Source organism: Setaria viridis, chromosome 4 (assembly GCF_005286985.2).
Source record: "Setaria viridis chromosome 4, Setaria_viridis_v4.0, whole genome shotgun sequence".
Classification (NCBI taxonomy): Eukaryota; Viridiplantae; Streptophyta; class Magnoliopsida; order Poales; family Poaceae; genus Setaria; species Setaria viridis.
In genome coordinates this window covers 28,534,744-28,548,188 of record NC_048266.2, presented here as the reverse complement: position 1 = coordinate 28,548,188, position 13,445 = coordinate 28,534,744, and the positions used below count along the sequence as shown (strand labels likewise).

The 13,445-nt window shown below is 45.2% G+C and overlaps 1 pseudogene; it reads left to right on the top strand.

Annotated features, from left to right (window-relative positions):
• Positions 1–3,808: 3,808 nt before the first annotated feature.
• LOC140222635 (uncharacterized) lies at positions 3,809–4,517 on the top strand (annotated as a pseudogene).
• Positions 4,518–13,445: the final 8,928 nt, after the last annotated feature.

Here is a 13,445-nt window from a genome sequence, read left to right as displayed (position 1 = left end):
GGTTCGAGGTAGCGGACTTCGAAACATCGTACCACACCATCTTCAGAAGACCAGCATTGGCCAAATTCATGGCCAGCCCTCACTACATGTACTTTGTACTCAAGATGCATAAGCAACCACGAGGAGTACTCTTTCTCTTTAGCAAGCTCCTTCTCCAGCACCTCTACGCGAAGCACTATATCTACATACCCTTCAAGCATCTGTGACTTGCAGCGGGAGCGCTCAATGATATCCTACAGCACAAAAATCAGTACTCGTGGCAATTCATAAGCACAAATCCATTGATTATCTCTAACAAAACAAGAGCAAGAAGATATGCCTGCATATAATTGCCCAGGAGACGATGCGACTCCATCATCAGTGACACCATTTCAGGGTTTAGTAATGGGTCGTCGATCAATCAGATGTCCTCCATACCGATATTCTTATCAACTCCAGGTCCTACATGAAATTCTCCTTGCGGAACCAAATCATGACTACTTGGTGGCCCAGCCACGACAGCTTCCATCGCCATAGCTTCTAGAGCTAATGCCGTTTCAATCTTTACAACTGGCTCGGGGGCTACAGGAGAGGCCACGATGCTAGGAGTAGTCACTGGACCCTTGGGCAATAGCTAGAAGGTTGGCACTTCTACATTTGCCACCAACTCGACTACCTTGTGCATCAATGCAGCCACATTGGCTACTCCACCCGGAGTAGTCATTATCCCTTCAGGTTGCTCTTGAGGCATGTGGGTTGTCAGCGCCGGGGCAAGATCTTTTGCTGAGGGGCCAAGGCCATTAGTACTTGATTTTTTGGTAGGCCCCGACAATTCCATATCAGAGGATTTCTTGCATAAAACAAAGCTTTAGAGACACAAGAAGTCGATTTTGAGTTACAATTAGTACTTGAATGGAGCATAAATATTACTTTGATGACCTCCTCAGCCGTAGGGTGGGTTCACCAAATAGTCACAGTGGCTTGACAGTTGAAGACGATGCTTTCGGCGTGGCCTGCACATCCACAATAGGATCTTGGCCAGGTTTGAGCTTCATCTCTGCTGCTTGAGTTGTGTTTGCGCCAGCGGGGTTCACCACCTGGGGATCAACCTGAATGACATATTGAGGCTCTGGATCATCCTCAACCTCGATCAACTCCTTGGTGATTGGTGACTTGTTTTGAGCAGCCATAGCAGCCGCCTTCTCTGCTTTGGTCGCCTCATCGAGTACCTACAAACCACCTGTATCATCTAAATTAGACATGGTGGTGACATTGGAGACACCTTTTTGGAGTATATGATACTCAAAACCTTGTCCTTCCTCATAGGTAATTACCTTGGGGGGAACATTATCCGCAGCAATGGATTTCTTCACGGCCCATTTCACAATAATGGTCCGTTTCTTCTTTAGTGGCAGAGGGATCGCGGCTTCAAGCTCCTCTACAGCAAAGTGCTTATTCGACGACTTGGAGGATGATCCGTCCTTCACAGATTGTCGGGCCTCGACTTCATATTTCTCTGCGGTATCAGAACTAGTGCTGCTGGAGGATTCAACTACTTCTTCCTCCTGGTCATCAACTATCATGCCTTCCTATGTAAACACACGAGGAGCGGCTTCACAGGATTCTTCGGATCCAGGAGGAGGAGGGGTAGAGAAGTACAAAGCAACATCTTGCTACAAAATGAGACAGGTCAGTTGATAAGTACATTCAAAATAAGTACTCGGGGGCTGAGGCCACATGTACTTACAGGCTTTGGTAGGTGTGAGGCGTTGAATTCCCACACAATAGTTGGGATTCCGCTCACGTTCTTGAACATTCGCCTGAGCCTAGCCATGATTTCATCCATGATGATTTCATCAGGAGAGAATCTGGAAGGATCATCAAGGCCAGTGTACTCATAGCCTAAATGACAGCGCTGCTGCAGTAGCTGAATCAATCGCTTCATAAAGCTGAATGCAACACCAAGACCAGTCAGACCTTGTTCCTTCAGATCTATTATCCGCCTCACTAGCTCAGGTACTTGTAGGCAATCACCATGCTTTGGCTCATCAAGCTAGCAGTTGTTCCATGAGGGGCGATGCCCTATCACTTTGGATAGTTTTGGATCATGGTTGCCAATATAGCACTACTTCTTCTACAAGACATTGGAGTCTATCACCTCGTAATCCAGATACTGGCTGCTCATTGTCTCCCGCATCTAGATCCCGGTGCCTCCAACCAAGAGGGTATGACCTTTTGAGGGTTGAGGCTTCACACGAAAAAATTTCTGGAATAACTAAAAATGCGGCCTGATCCCCAGAAAAGCTTCATAGAAGTGAATAAAAATAGCGATATGGAACATCCCATTAGGGTTCAGATGAACCAACTCCAATTTATAGAAATTTAGCAAGCTCCGGAAGAAATCTGAAGTTAGCAATGTGAGACCCCGCTCAATGAAGTCGGCAAAAATTACCGTCTCATCGAGACAGGTCTCCAAGGGGCAGGCGTTGCCAATGTAGATCGCCAGTTGATGAATTCCTGATCTTAGAGTAAATTTTTCAGCTACAAGCGCCTTGATATCCTCCTCCTTCAGAGTTGACCACTTCCAGACACAGACAGGATTTGGCGGCGCAGTCTGATCAGTCTTCCCGAACTTGGGCGCCAGCAACTGCGGCTCCTTCTTCTTATCAGACCTTTTCTTCTTCTCACCCTTGCCCGCTTTGGACGCAGCAACCTTCCTTCCCATCTTCGATGTCATGAGCTTTTTCAGTCAAAATACACTCGGGGGCTGCTTGGCGGGGAGACGGTGGCGCAAGTGTTCAAAGATCAAACAATGGTGGTGGTGCTAGGGCTAAAGTGTGGAAGTAGGAAAGGCAAATAGCAAGGGTAAAACAGAAGGGGTAACTTCCTCTGTTATTTATCATAGTGGTGCGGTAACAATGGCACAAATAAAGAGATTTCGATTTAAAGGATCCCCAAAACTTCGGACACCTGATTGACGGTTACCTTTATTTCTGGAAGAGATAAGATCTCCTTTCAGAGATTGTCATGTTGACCATAGGTTGACCCTTATACCCACCAAACTAGTCGGCTAAAGGCTTGGGGATTGTGTGCCGCGTGTCCATCGACAAAAAAGTTTTTTCTCCAGGTTTTACGGGGAAAGTGATACGAATTACAGATTGACCCTCAACCTGATTCTTCGTTTCAACCTAAGGCTCGAGGGATAATCCATATAAAATTTAAGATTGAAGGATATGAGACTGAGTTAAATAAGACTTGAGTACATTCTAGCCGCATGGCAGTTTTTGGGTACCTTTGAAGATTCAACCAGATGAAGTACTCGAAGAGCACCAAAACTAGTTGGTGAAGTTTGCAAAAGTACTCGGAACTGCTGCATTTGACTAAAAAGTACTCGAGGGCATGTCGTACATACATCTATGGGTCCACTAGAATGTTGGGACAGTCCTAAATGTGGGGCTAGACACCAAGACGCATCTGACATGAAGACCATGGTGCAAGATGGTATAGTCTACATGGAAAGGCTGGAACTAGTTGAGGATTAGGAAAGTACTCGTTGTAATAAGAGTAGAACTCCTCTAGTCGTATCCGACTAGTATTCTTGTAACCAACCGACCTGTAACCCTGCCCCCGGCAATATAAGGTGAGGCAGGGACCCCCTCCAAAGCAATTCAATCCAACCAACACACAGGACATAGGGTATTACGCAATCTAGCAGCCCGAACCTGCCTAAATCATGTGTCTGTGTTTACCTTCGAGTTCTTGATCTCGACGAGCCCCACTAACCAAAACACTACTTCGAGCACCCTCCTCGGTAGGTTGTCAGGTTTAAACACCAACACCTTATGAACACACTTGTCACGGCACTGGGAAAGTTGAGAAGAATAGAATGGCAACCAATCATTGCGTGAGGGACAGGGTACTGAGTTGGCTTACAAAAGACTCTACAATTGGGGATGCCATATTGAAGAAAAGACTAGAAGAAGAGTAGCACTTGCAGTTGTCATACTATGTTATGTGGGATGGTAGAAATATGGCTTTGGAACAATTAACTTAAAGGGAAGTGGGATGACAGCTTTGAGCATGCTTTTAGTTTCAATACTGAGGTGGAGAAGACCAATCCAGGCAGTTTGGTGGACATTGGATATGAGCAAGTTAGGAAAAAGATGAGGTTTACAAGAATGTTTGTTGCCCTGAAATCTTGTGTGGATGGTTTTCTGAATGGTTGCAGGCCTTTCCTTGGCGTGGACTCCACTCACTTGATTGGGAAATGAAAGGGTCAACTTGCATCCGCGACTACTATTGATGGGCAAAATTGGATGTTTCCAGTGTGTTATGGTGTGTTCAAATCAGAAACAACTAATAATTGGGCTTGGTTTTTTAGTATACTTCAACAAGCAATTGGATCACCTCCAAGCCTAGTTATCTCTACTGATGTAGGCAAAGGAATTGATTCAGGTGTTACTAAAGTCTTCAAAAATGGGGTTGAGCATAGAGAGTGCATGAGGCACTTAGTTGCAAACTTCCAAAAGCGATTTTGAGGTGAGGTCTTTGAGAAACACTTATGGGTAGCATGTAGAGCTTTCCAGAAACATAGGTATGAAGAACACTATAATCTGATGTATCCTGAAGCTACGAAGTGGATACATGAAAATCACAAGCATCATTGGACAAGGCACTTGTTCTCTAAAGCAAGCAAATGTGACTATGTAACAAACAACATAGCAGAAACATTCAATAACTGGATTAAGTATGAAAAATCCCTGCCTGTAATTAATCTAATGGACAGGATAAGACAGCTCTGCATGGAGAAAATGTACTTGAGAAGAAAAATTGCCAAGAAGCTTGAATATAAGGTGTTGACCAATGTTTGAGGAGAAAAATCACACGAAGATTTTTCTACCCTTGGGAATAGTGCGGGCATGCCAGTGTACTAAGTACACAAAGAAAAAACAGGAACAAGTACTGTATTAATCTTTAAAGAGAAATAAATATAAGTTCCTATGTGCTCCATAGCCTGCTGATAGCGATCTTGTCTTGGGCGATATGGTCTTCTGATTCCTAGGGCCTCGGAAGGCCCCTAGTTAATCACCTCCGCAAGTCTTGCTTGCCGGAGCACCACCAATTCCGATGTCATGGTCGTCGTCTTCAGTCTTTGCTTCACGTGCTCCATGCATGTGTGGTGTTGATGTGAGTGTGGCATCGGTGTCATCCATGGCCTCGTCGGTCCATGAGCCGGTGTAGCATAGCTGGGACATCAGCTCCGCCCGCCCGCATCGTCTGTCCTCGTCAACATTGTACGGCGCGTTGTAGTCGTAGTAGTGGTGGGTCGGGTATGCACGGTCATGTCGTTGAAGCTAAGTAGACGTCATGGAAGGATCGGTCGTCGAGGTGGCGATGCTCCCCGAATCTTAAGCGTCTTGGCAGAGACACGGGAAGCCACGAACTCGGATGGGCTTCCTTGCTTGCTTTCCAATTAGTTCACTGGTGCGCATGAATGCACATATCCGAGTGCATGGTTGCATGGCCTCATGAGACGCATCTTCTTGCTTGCATCTCTGATTAGCTCATTGGTGCACATGCATGCACACACGCGTATGTGCACGGCAGCATGGCCCCATGAGACGCCTCCTCCTACTTGCACGTCGGTGAGCGTCGGCCTTCTCGGCTGCACATGCGAGTGCCTCCGTACGTAGGTGCAGCATCGTCTTTGTCTTTCGCAGCATCATCTCTTCCATCAGCTCCCAGCCATCGGTGGTGTCACCGGTCATGGACGTCACGCCTCAACCTCCAGGATCCGGCGTCTCGCGCTCCTCTGCGGCCACTCCAGCACGACCGGCGATGAGACAAGCAAGGTGTGAGACGAGCGGATGGCCTCACTGTGTATATGCATCTAATCTGTGATAGGGACTGAGAAGGAATCCAGGATCAACATGTACCATCGAAGATGAAGATAGGAGCCATGGCCTTCTTCCACCTTGCTTGATGTGCTCGCCGGCTTCACGTTGACTCCGGCGCGGTCGTCAGCCTTACTGCAATAGCGGACGATGGAGCTTGCTGATGACGATCACAGGGCGTCGCTAGGCTAGTGTAGACTCTGGTCTTGCAGGAGCTCAATGGATGAGAGGCTGCATCTTCTTTGTTCTTTCTCCTTGCGATGCCTTGATGGGATCCTGGCGGCACCTCTGGTGGATGGAAAAATGATTCCCCTTTCATGTGAGGGGGTAGGGGCTTTATATAGGTAGGAGCTAGGGCAGGTAACTGCACAAGGACTCTACCAGGGCGCCGCCACCGAGTTTGTTTGACGCAGTGAAATATCTGCAAGTTGTTTCATTTGCTTGCCATCCAAGTTGGTCGAGATGATATTTACGTACGTGTATACGTGTAGTTTGTTTGTATCTTTCTCAACGGTTCGTGGCACAAGCTTTCCAGACTTGTCTAGCTAGGTTATCTCGCAGGCCCGGCTCGAGTCTCAATTGTTTACGTAAATGACTAGGATGATACTGTAGCAATTGTACTGGTTCCATGTGCGTACATGAAACTAATACATACAAAGCTTGTTCTCTCTCTGTTTCTAATCTTCTTTAATAGCACGAACACATCACCTATATATGAGCTCATACCAATGTACCAGGCACTATCTATTTGAAAGATTTTGTACAAAATCTCATCAAACACCCAACATAATGAAGGACCTCAATGATAGGAGCAGTGAGTTGAAATACATGTGTAGGTACTCACACAAAGATGGTGGTAGATATGATGAAATGTTAGGTGAAGTTTAAGGTGTTACAAGTGATCTAGTTCATTGGAGGCATAACATTGATCTTCATGAGAGGAAGTGCACTTGTAGGCACTGGCAAGTTACTGGTCTGCCATGTACACATGCATTGTGTATTATCACCTCAATTCAAGGTAATATTGAAGACTATGTTCATGAATACTACTCTGTTGCAAAGTTCAAGGAAGCCTATGAAAAATGTGTGAAGCCAACGACAGATAAGAAATAATGGCCTGCAGTAAACCTTGGGTCCAAGTTGTGGCCTCCAATTTTGAAAAGGGCAGCCAGGAGACCAAGAGAGAGGAGATACAAATCAGTTGCAGAAGGGGGAGAAACCAAAAAGATCCACAAGATGCAAAAGGTGCAAACATCTTGGACACATGGCAAAAACATGCAATGAGTATGTTTATGATTCTGATGCCCCACCACATGCACCTGCAAAGCCAAAGAGAGAGGCAAGAAAAATATCATAGTAGTACCATCCAGTGTTGCTGAATCACCCCAAGAACAACCATCATATGTTGATCCATTGTAAACTTTGAAAACAAACTTTTTTATTTTTTACCAACCTTACACATATCTCTACAACAAGCCCTGTTACAAGAAGGTGAAATTGCAAGTTGCAAATTTCTATTTTATAATAGAAGTCTTCTACTTAAACCTGCAATTTCACATGCTTTTTTCTACATGCAGTATGTCAAGGAGGTTGATGGAAACAGAACCATCTACACCTACTAGACCCATCACTTCTGTTTCTACTCCAAGCCCTATGCCAAGAGGGTATAACACATTTGAACTTTCTGCGTTTTCCTATTCTTTATTTCTATTTACTATAGCCGTAAGAGCTAGGATGCTAGAATTTGAAGGGACCATAGAGCCTGTTGCATGCCTAGCCATGTCTCCAATTGCTGTTCAGAAGGGTAAGGCAAAGAAGTTGAAGGTTGTCAGGTTCAAGAAATAATAGGCTATGCACTTGCCATATGTTCTTCAATAGTTGCTCATTAGCTATGAACCTGCAATGTGTGGATTTGGAGTATTGTGGCTAAAACGTGTTGTTTTGTGTTGCTGTACTTGATAGCCAAATGTGGCTGGAAACATGTTATTTTGTACTGCAGGTACAATTCAAACCAAACATGGTTGAACCATGTGCTTTTATATTGTTGTGTGTGCTTTTGTGACAACAATATGGTCTGTTTAAAGCGCATATTCATGTGTTTTGTGACCCAATTTTTGAGGTGGAAATGCTATTATATGAGTCATGATGTCTTCCAGCAAATGTCCATAGAATTGTAATGGTTTCTGGCATTGACAAAATTGTTTAGTAGCTTGTGGTAAAAAAAAACCCTGGTAATTTTATACTGACAGTTCTATATAGATCCTTCAGACGCTACCAATGTCACCTCGCCGCTAATGTACAAAGGCTTCATGTTTAGGGGTACCTAAAATTTCTGTCACATCGAATGTTTAGATACTAATTAGAAGTATTAAATATATACTAATTACAAAATCAATTGTACAGATGGAGATTAATTTGCGAGACGAATCTATAAAGTCTAATTAGTCCATGATTTGACAATGTGATGCTACAGTAACCATTTGCTAATGATTGATTAATTAGGTTTAATAGATTCGTCTCGTGAATTAGCCTTCCTCTATAAATTAGTTTTATAATTAACTTATGTTTAGTCTTCGTAATGCGTCGGCCTGTAGTAAAAGCTGCATCTATCGGACAGGTGTTCGTGGTCAACGCTTATTAATTCCCCACGTGCACTGGATCTAGCCCCGGTCGTCCACTGCTGTTGCCCCTTTTTTTGTTTTGGATGAAACTGCTGTTGCCCCTTGGATGGATCGCGTGCGTGCTCTGGTTGCAGCAACTTCCAGTTCGTGCCTGCAACGGCAGGGCAAGCTTGCAAGTTGCAACTTGCTCTCGCAGGCAACAACGGCTCGATAATCTTGAGTTAAAGTCTAAGTTCATGTCACATCAAATTTTTAAAGACTAATTAAGAGAACTAAATATAAGTTAATTATAAAACTAATTACATGGATAGAGGCTAATTCATGAGACGAATTTATTAAGCCTAATTAATTCATGATTAGCCCATGTTTACTGTAGCACCACATTGTCAAATCACGGACTAATTAGGTTTAAAAGATTCGTCTCGCAAATTAGCCTCCATCTGTGCAATTGGTTTTGTAATTAGTCTATGTTTAATACTTTTAATTAGTATCTAAACATTCGATGTGACAGAAATTTTAGTCCGAAATAAAGAGCCAAACATCCGAAAATAAAAACAGAGGTACAGTGGAGCAACCGTGTCGTTGTCCTGTATATCCAAAAACCGACACTGGTTTGACGGGATCGCAAGCTGCCAAGCTCCATTCCATGCCCTCGAGGGCATGGATGCTGCCCTCGATCGATCACGAAGTCAAATCCGAATGAGCAGCACCAAAACCGACACTGGTTTGACGGGATCGCAAGCTGCCAAGCTCCATTCCATGCCCTCGAGGGCATGGATGCTGCCCTCGATCAATCACGAAGTCAAATCCGAATAAGCAGCACCATGTTTCGGAGCAGGATCATAGATCGAGTTTCGAAACTGTAGCGGGGTCAAATCGCTGGTGGTTCCATCGTGTACGTGATAATAGAATCCAAGCCGACGTGGAATAGTTCTCCGACGAGTCAACTGATCTGATCACATTCTTGGCCTCTTGCCCTTCAATTCTCGCACACATAATTCTCACGTGAGAGATACTCCTAAAGATTATGGAATCTGAGGATGTCGTTAATTGACCAATGACCACCAAGCAACCGACGAGAACCACTAACAAATGGTCCCATGTCGCTTTCAGGCGCGCGCAACCACCGGCCGGCGAGTTCTTAGCCGGCATGCAGCTCGCTCGACCGGTCGCGCGGTCACGGCCACGGTCGCACGCGACCAATGCATACGGCATGCTGCCCGTGACCGCGTCGGCTTCCGCCGCGGGCTTTATTTCCCTGCGTCACAAGGAACATTTTGCGCACATGACAAATTGAAGAGTGGGCGCCACGAAACCTGCTACGTGCCCGGCTGCCCGCCGCCTGTGCGCGATCCCCGCGCGTGATCCGAATTTGGAGTGCACGACGCCACTAGCCTGCCTGCGGTCTCCATCGGCGCTGTTCAGAACCTGTTGTGAATGGCAAGGATCCAGCGGGAACCACCACCTCTTTCTTTTTCTTTTCTTATCCTATCTTATTCGTTTTTTCTTTTTTTTTTTTTGCTGAAACTCGAAAATCCGACTCAACTTTGCACGCGGAGAGCGAGGCACGTACGCTAGGGCAGCGAAAAACGGAGTTTTGGACGACGACTACCACGACACACCACCTTCGTCATGGTGCAGCTCACCTCGCGCAGGCACGTCGCTCTCGATCAGCTGCTCATCAGAAGAGATAACTAGCCTGTTCGCTTCAGCTTATTCAGCCGGCTTATCAGCCAACAAACAGTGTTTTCCTCTCACAACAAATCAGCCGTTTCAGCTTTTCAGCCGGCTTATAAGCTGAAGCGAACAGGCCCAACAATGGCCCCAACTGTGAGCCATACGCCATGGGCAGCTGGGCCCGGCGCGTACCATGTGCAGCATTAGGTTAAGACATGGGTGACTCAGCACGAAAGCAACCTCCTGAGGTCCCTGGCCCTCCTTGTGTTTCACCAGCTCAGCTCACCAAGGTACGTGCGGGGCAAAATGACATGGGTGGGTGGCCGGTGGCCCGGTTTTGAGCTTGCGTGTCTCCTAGGATTAAGCGACGCCTTGCTGACTGCTAGAGCCCATGCCTTGATTCCCTCCGGATGCAGATGCAATTCGTAGGGACGATCCTGCAGGAATCAGAACATAATTGAGAAGGTAGCCAGGTAGGACTGTGTCCAAGGCCCCAAGCTTTGAGTTTACTCGTTGTCCATGTGTTGAAATCTAGTTTCACTACTAGAAATATAAGCATTTATCCTCGACCTTAGTACCGGTTGGTTTTTGGCCTAGTACTAATGTTAGCATTAGTACCGTACCGGATCCAAAATTGAGGGTCCCCAGAGACGTTTAGTACCGGGTCGTAACACCATTCGATACTAAAAGTGACCCTTTAGTAAATACCACCCGATACGAAGTATTGGGTTATAACATCACCCGATACTAAAGGTCTCTCCACAGGTTACTTCAAAAGGAAAGCATATCCATATCCATCATATGTGCTGTGTAGGTGGAATAGTAAGGAAGGATCGTGCGAGCTCGGAGGTCGTGGGTTCGAATCCCACAGGCCGCGCACGCGCATAATACTCATGAAAATCACGTGACTTGCGCATATCCTGGATTTTTTTTCTCTATTTTTTGGCGAAAAAACGGATTAGTACCGGTTGGTCTCCCCAACCAGTACTAATGCGTGACCTTTAGTACCGGGTTATATGACCCGATACTAAAGGACCCCCTTTAGTACCGATATAGCAATACCGGTTGCACAACCGATACTAAAGTGGGTTAGAACCCGGTACTAAAAGCGCATTCCCTAGCAGTATTTGTCCGGGCTTTGGTTTCAGCTTTTCAAGCTAGGCATATATATCGCGAGCCTAAAAGTAGGAGTCTGTCTATTGCTTATTTTCTTGTTTCTTTTTTCTTGTTTCTCTTTCTTTGGAGGAATTGGGCGTTTAATAAATATGCGTGGCTAGTTTTTTCTACTCCTCCGTTCAAAATTATAGGTTGTGCTGGCAAATATAAATTCTTAGTTTTTATTATGTATATATCTAGACGAATAACAAAAGTTATGAATCTAGAAATGCTAAAACAACCTACAATTTGCGACGGATGGAGCAGCTTTCGTCAAAGAAGCTAAGCTCGACAAACTTCTATCCGGGGGAGTTTAGGCCCGTTCGGATGATATCCGGGTATGTAGTTTGTCAATATGTTTAAGTTTGAGAAAGAAATTAAAGATAGGGAGGGATACAACACAAGCATCCCATTTTGTTGACAACATACCAAAAAACTAGACCAATCTAAAAGGAACTAAATAGCTTTATACTGATAAAAAAAATAGGCACTCAAATTCGTCTCGACGAGAACTTGAACCTCGGTAATCCAAGTTTGTATTCACATCCTTCAACCAACCGATCTAGGCTCAACTTCCTATTGGTGATATACTCATTTCTCCGATCGGAAACGGATACCATATGCTCATCTCTTACTTTGCCCATGCCACCATACTCTTCCCATTCTCAATGCGCGCTGGTCACTAGCTCCCCCACCTAGCTCGTGGTAGTTGTCTATGGTGGTTGTCCTGCTCCCAGATGTGCCACTACGGACTATTTCCACACTAAGTCCTCTGCAGCCCACCTGACCATCTTTCAAAGCTCATGGTAGGCGATGCGCTCACTACTTGGACGTCCCACCTATCACCTCTGTCGATCCTGCCTACAACCCTAAAACATCCCTCTAAGAATATAGATTCAGGAAATCGGCGCGAAAGAAGAAAATCTCAACCAATGATCTTGTCGGAAAGTGTATTTATACGTATTTGCATTAATCGTAAAAAAAATCACCATTCTCAAGTAAGCATAGAAGCAAATTGAGTGTATCTCAGCCTCTTAGGTTTGTTACGGTGGAAACCTACCTACCTAGTATCGGTGTTTAAACCCGGCAACAAAAAGTACCCAAGGTAGAGTTTTAGTTGGTGGGTGTCACCGAAATCCGGAACTCGATGGTGTACGTAGGCTCTCGATTTAGACAGGTTCGGACCGCTAGATCGTGTAATACCCTACGTCCTGCGTGTTATTTGCTTGTATTCAATCGAACCTGTCTGGAGGGTCCCTGCCCGTCCTTATATATCGGAGAAGTAGACTTACAGGTCGGTTATTTTACAAGAATACTAGTCGGATTCGATCAGAAAGTACTACTCTAACTGCTATGAGTAGTTTCCGAGTCCTCGACAAGCTCCTGTCCTCCACATAGACTACGCCGTCTTGCACCATAATCTCCATGTCTGACACATCTGAGTTCATAACCCTGTATGTGGGTCTGTCCAAACCTTCTGGTGGGCTTATAGATGTATGTACCATACCTAGGTTCTAATCTTTATTTTGGTATGGATGCTTGTATTTGTTACTATGGATGCTCACATTTATCAGTGCTATTATTCTAGTGGTAGGTGAAGCGCCCGTTAATAGCATGCACATAGTGTTTTCGTCAATCTCAATATCTGACAACTTAGTATATTGGATCTGCTCATATAGATAGAGTTGTGTGTTATAAGGTGAGTGCACGTGCATGTACGTGAGCATTGTGTCTGTAACTAAAAAATAAAAAAATGTGCGAGGTTTGGAAAAGAAAAGCAATGTACAAGTATTTATATTATTGTATTTCGCGTTGAAAAACGTATAGCAGATGCGATTATGTGAAGAACTTGAAACACACTATTCGAATCGAAAACCCGTACTTGACGTGGTCACCACGCACAACATTTCGTAACCGGCACACAATCATACACCCGCATATACGTAAGCAAAGCAGAATAATACGGTTATACACGTATGGAGCCGCCATGATGATGACAAGAGAAAGTAAGTGACGTGACGACCGCAACACGCGAAGCCGTAGAACCTTCCTGCGCCCGCGCGCCTAGCCGCGCGCTGACCACTCCTCTTCCCCGACGCGTTACCCCCCGCCCCCGACC